Source organism: Buceros rhinoceros, unplaced genomic scaffold (assembly GCF_000710305.1).
Source record: "Buceros rhinoceros silvestris isolate BGI_N320 unplaced genomic scaffold, ASM71030v1 scaffold14315, whole genome shotgun sequence".
NCBI classification, from domain to species: Eukaryota; Metazoa; Chordata; class Aves; order Bucerotiformes; family Bucerotidae; genus Buceros; species Buceros rhinoceros.
Window position 1 is genome coordinate 34425 of NW_010411266.1, and position 6000 is coordinate 40424.

Genomic DNA, 6000 nt, shown 5'->3' on the forward strand with positions numbered 1-6000 from the left:
GAAAACTTCTCGTGTCTGGATACAGAGGTTAACTGCCATCTAACCTGCTTTCTTCTGTCTCTCCACAAGAGACAGGCACGTGCAGAGACAGAAACATGACGCTCTCCTGGATACAGGCAGAGCACGGAGAATGGTAGAGCTTCTTTGTGCTTTTTTGCAGCATCACTGGCTGAGAACTCTGACAGGAAATCCAGCTTTGCCCGTCCTGATACTTCCTAAGGATTCAAGATGCTGTGCATCCACCCTGCGTCCTGTACATAGGGCAGTATGGGAACAAAGACGATGGAGTATTCTGGGGCATTATATTCTGTGTACGAGCTAATCTTGTGCTTACAAGTCTACTGGGAAAAACTATTTCACTATCAGCAATGCAGTTAACCTTCAAATTTGTGGACTCACTGGAAACTGAGAAGCAAAAAGAACTGTCCTCTCCCCCTCGATTTCCTTATTTTCACATTTTTGCATCATTTTTGTTTTCTGTCGTTTAACTAATTCACAATTTTTACATCAGTAGAGCACTGGTAAAGGTTTGTTTGCTGTACAGTAATATTTTCTCAGCTTTTCAGCTTGACACCTACAAGATATTTTGTAACATTTTGAAGTTACTGGTATTTTCACTTTTCCAGCTGATATACTGGAAATGAGATATATGATATATTCCATATAACATGGAATGGATAAGTAATAGGTGGTGTAGCCTGAGGCTCTGAATAGCGGGGATTTTTTTGTTTTTTTTTTCTCTCCCATGTTTAAGCAGATCAAATTTGCTGGCTTTTGAAACACTGAAATTTTAAGATCCTTCCACCTATGAGGGCCAAATTTTTGCTTTTAATTCATGACACACTATTCCTTGACCGACCCTGGTACTAATTCCATAATAAGGTGCTTTTCCCTGCAGCTAAATGTGGCAGAAGAGAATGCTGAATGGTTGCTCCAAGTATTTTTGCAAATTATCTCAGTAAGATCTAATTTTGCACTAGTGTTCAAAAAAGGTATTTGTGCAGGGATCATAGATAACTTTATTCTTCCATGAGTTGCGAGTTTTTTAAGTCTGTGTGGGTGCCTAAGTTTCAGTCCTGTGTCTATTATTTTAGTAACAAAGATTTCAGTGCATTCGACAAGAAAAATTCACTACCCTGCAGCCATACTACCATGGTCTCTGATCTTGTCAGCTCTCATAAGCCGAACAATTTTAGGTCATCTCATCAGTATGATGCAAGAATAGAGTGGAAAAGAATTCGAATAATTTATAGATTTTCCTATATCAGACAGTGGCCATAATTTCAAGTAGCTCTTTTTACTCAGCCACCTTTTGACATTTATCTTTGCATAATTTTTATTTGTTATACTTAAATTTCACATGAGTTATGAACAGGAAGTACACCTTTTGTTTTCAAGGATCCTCTCTTTTCTCTGGGAGAATGGCCTCTGATCAAAGCCTAACGCATTATAGTCACAACTCAGAAAAGCATTTTAGGCAGCTTCCTAAGTCTGTTCTCTCTTTCTATGTTATCTTTTGTCACTCTGTCCCACTATGTAACAATCCCCTTACATTACTGAACTCCTTGTCAACCTGTGGTTGTGCAGTGGTACTCACAGCCTGGAATGTTTTTATTAGTTTGTAATATAGGAAGTAACAAACTTTGCTACAGAATGGAAATGTCATGTTGTGTCTTGTATTTCTATTATACAGACTGTAAACTCATTAGTAATATAATGAATTATCTCACTTTCTGGAAGAGATATGTAATTATAGCTAGCGTATACATTACGTAGTAGTAATACTTTTTACTGATAGTTAACAAAATGCTCAACAAGTGAAGATCCTCATGACTGAAAAATGTTATCAGACAGAGGAAGATATTTCTAGATAGCTCAGTACTGATAATTGGGTTGCCTACAGCTGGCTTATTCTGAGTCCCGTTTAGGCATCCTACTCCTACATGAGCTAATGAAAAATGACTGCTTGACATTCCGAAGAGCCTTCACCAGCGTTCAGCATTCCACACAGTAGTATGACAAGGGAAGAAAACAAACAGAAGACGGACTTAGCAGAAAAAAGAGAACTGTTTAAAAAAACCCAAAAAACCAAACAAAAACCAAACCAAAAACCAGAAGCCCACAACAACAACAACAACCAAAACCAAGAAAAAACTTTGCTCTGGAGTGCATTGATGCATCTCTTTCTTTTGACCCAATCTCTCTAAGCACAGAAATTGGCACGGCCAGTATTTGCAGAGGTCACGTGTTTGGTGTGCTCGCAGCTGCACGCACTAGCCAAATAAAGCTTATAATTGACTATATATGCTAGTTAGAAGGAATTGGCAGGGAATCGGAGAAAAATCATTCAGTGGCATGAATTCTCTTCCTATTATAAATGGCAAACAAGGACTCCATTAGAATTATACTTCTGTGTGTGCCCTCTGTTAGCTAAAAAAAGATGGGAAATATTTTAGGACTATTTAATACTCACAATCTGCTATGAGCTACTGTGGAAAAAAAGGAAGCTATTGTGTTTTAATTGTGATCCTTGCAGATGCACAGAAACCCTGTAGGCCTGTAAGGCATATATCCATCTTTTTTTTTTTTTTACTGAGAAATGCTTTCACGATAATAAGTTAATAAATAAAGATGAAATAGAAAAAAAACACACTAGGACTTCTGGAACGCTCTCCGGGCAGCTTGGTGCTGCTTGTGCCTCAAGTGGGCCTGCCCGCGCTACAGTGAACTCAAAGTATACTTAAAAAAAAAGTTTACCCTTCAAATTCTCTTTCCACACTGCTCATATTTCCTGATACCATTACATCTATTTCTCAAAGATCAGAAACACAGTATGCAAAAAATTCTGATCTTCTTAAGTGACTCTTTCTGTGACTATGTTTACCTTAGCAGGAACTGTGGCCCCAACAGGAATGGATTTATAACGAGAAGAAGTTGGTACTGTGCTCCTGACACCCATATGCTGTGAATTTCTGGACTATATTTCACAATAATTCCAGTGTGGCACTGAAATCCCGTTAGCTGGTGGGTATTAGAAGCTCCTGGAATTTCTCTTCCAATTTAATTTCACATGAAACGAATAGTGCTTATGAGCTCCAGGAGAGATCCATGATTTGAACCAGGATGGTAATTGGAGATGATTAAGACGTTCACCTCAAAAAAGCTCTGAATTTTTGACTAAAACATTAATGCATAGACACCCTATAAGAATTAGAAAAACATGGTCCATCTGCATCTAAATTTAAACACGATGTATTTCACAATATGGTCAACCGTCACTAAACAAAGAGAAGAGCTTTTGCCTCACAACCTGATGTGATGTATATTTATGAGAAACTGTGATGGAAGTGGCACAGCTACTGTGTGGGCATCCTGTCTGGGAAAGTGGGGTGTCTGAAATGTCAGGTGTATGGTGATGTCTGGTTTGTGCATGCTTAGAAGAGTTCTGGTTCATTACACCTGAACTAACTATCTGCTTGAGAGGTTAATCCAGCTTTAAGGACTCCTTTAACAAAAAATCAAGACATGACCTTTAGATTGAAGAGGCTATTCTGGTCTATGCTCGATTTTCATTCATCCTTTCTTCTAACAGTTCAGGTTCTCCAGATGGGGTGGGATGGTATCCCTTCTGACTGTCCCTACTAGCTTCCATTCCATTCCATTCCATTCCATTCCATTCCATTCCATTCCATTCCATTCCATTCCATTCCATTCCATTCCTAGCCACCTTGATTTGGTGACTTTTGGAAATATATACATACTACATGGGGTTAAGAACTGTAAACCACAAACTCAAGTTCTTGGTTTACAGAATAGAAAATTAAAGACGTTAAGAATTCAATAATTAATTTTAAGAAGTCAAGTCCCAAGTATTAAGAAATTAAGAAGTAAATCTTAAAATTGTGCTACACCAGATCTTTTCCAATAATGTAGAAATAATCCAAAAGCAAGAACCTTTATACTATGCTGGTTTTTTCCCTTCTTGTTTAATCCATTCTGATTTCCATATGAATTGCAGGGACATAAGATAGCTTTATTGTTGAAATACATAGATTTTCAGCTCCTCCATTACTGTTTTGTTTCACAGAAATATATGTGCTGATTTTTTTTTTTACTTCAGTTACACTGAATGAAACAAATAAGTTGTCAAGATGACTGTCAAAATCTAAAAAATTCATGTTTGGGAATAACTGTACCATGTTTTGAATACCAGTGCATCCTTGTAGAACTTCCTTGCATAAAAAAATGACAACAGATTACACATCCTACTTCAATATTTTTCAGCAGATACCAGAAACTGAAGTGAAATAGGCAGCAGAGGTGTAAATAGAAGTCCAAACATGACACAAAAATCTAAATGTAGACAACTGCTGAGCACAGGACCATCCTGAAAAAGCCTATTCACACTACTCATAGGAGAATAATGTACTGTTTTTGACGAATGAGTACATATCACTGCTTTTCATAAAGAAAAAAACCCAGCTACAACAACACAAAAAGGTGGCAAGTACATTTTTATGCCTATGTTGAGCTTAAAATTTTGAGAAGGAATATTACTGCATGATATGATTTTACATAGCTGTTATTAGCCAAGGAAACATAATTTGTAACGGTTTCACTGATCCTATCTATAGGCACGGTCCACTCAAGAAGTACAGTAACGATAGTCTTGAAAGCAATGGATGGTTTTGGTCATCTTACCTTCTAAAATTCTGAAGTAATTCTATAATGTATCATTTTTCCACATAGCCATAAACTGTTGTTAATAAGCCATTCTTACATTCTTGCATGATCTATTTTCACATGGAGTTCAATGGTAGATTTCAAGTTGCATGTTACTATTTTCCAAAACAAGATTCTTTTTTACAATGCTCATCTTGCTTTCTTAAAGTTCTTGTTTGCTTTACAATTTTTCCCTTTTCCTACAGAATCTAAATTTCATTGAAAAATATTTTTTTCAATGTAGATGCTGTGGCAAAAATAATGGTATAGTGTGGTTGCTGCTGTATCATTCTCTGTACGAATTTCAGAGCACTTCTAAACAGGATTAATATGTGTTCCCTTCTTTAAGTATGTTGAAGTCTCCAAATTCCAAGTGAAAAATCTCAATAGATTTTGAGAGGACTGTCTTCAAACTTTTTTTTTTCTAAGATAGCAAATAAATAAAAAATTATAAAATAGTGGTAGAAAGAAACAGGCTATGTGACATTTCCCAACTATACAGAAATTACCGAAGATGAATAGAATATTTATTAGTTTATTCTTTAATGTATGAAACATTCTACTATCCCAAACTAAAAAAAAAAAATGTTACACAATAAGTTAAAATAAATGAAAGAAGGACCCACTGCTAGCCAAAACTGAGCTAATCAATGACAGTTGTAGCACCTCTGTGATAACATATTTAAGAAGTGGGAAAAATCCCCTTTGCAACAGCAGTTGGAAGTGAAAGTGAGAATATGTGAGCGAAAAAACCTGCAGACATCAAGGCCAGTGAAGGAGGAGGGGAAGGAGATGCTCCAGGCACCAGAGCAGAGCCTGTGATGAAGACCATGGTGGGGTAGGCTGTCCCCCTGCAGCCCATGGAGGTGAAGGGTGGGCTAGACATAGACCCCATGCCAGTGCAGGTGGATGTTTCTGAAGGAGGCTGTGACCCTGTGAGAGACCACGCTGGAGCAGGCTCCTGGCAGGACCTGTGATCCCGTGGGGACTCATGCTGGAGCAGTCCGTTTCTGAAGGACTGCACCTGTGGAAAGGATCCGTGCTGGAGCAGTTTGTGAAGAACTGCAGCCCATGGGAAGGATCCATGCTGGAGAAGATTTTGGAGAACTGCTTCATGTGGGTGGGATGCTATGCTGGAGCAGTGGAAGGGTGTGAGCAGGAAGGAGCAACAGAGACAATATGTGATTCTGTGACTCAACCTCCTTTCCCTGTTCCCCCTGTGTCACTTGTGGGGAGGAGATACAGCATTTGTGAGTAAATTTGAGCCCAGAAAGAAGG

At 38.1% G+C, this 6000-nt stretch overlaps 1 protein-coding gene across 1 annotated transcript in view; it reads right to left on the reverse strand.

Moving 5' to 3' along the window:
• LOC104493301 (collagen alpha-1(XI) chain) overlaps window positions 1-6000 on the reverse strand; it is a gene marked incomplete at both ends in the record, with an annotated part of 49954 nt that overhangs the window by 32918 nt on the left and 11036 nt on the right. The window lies entirely within an intron of this gene.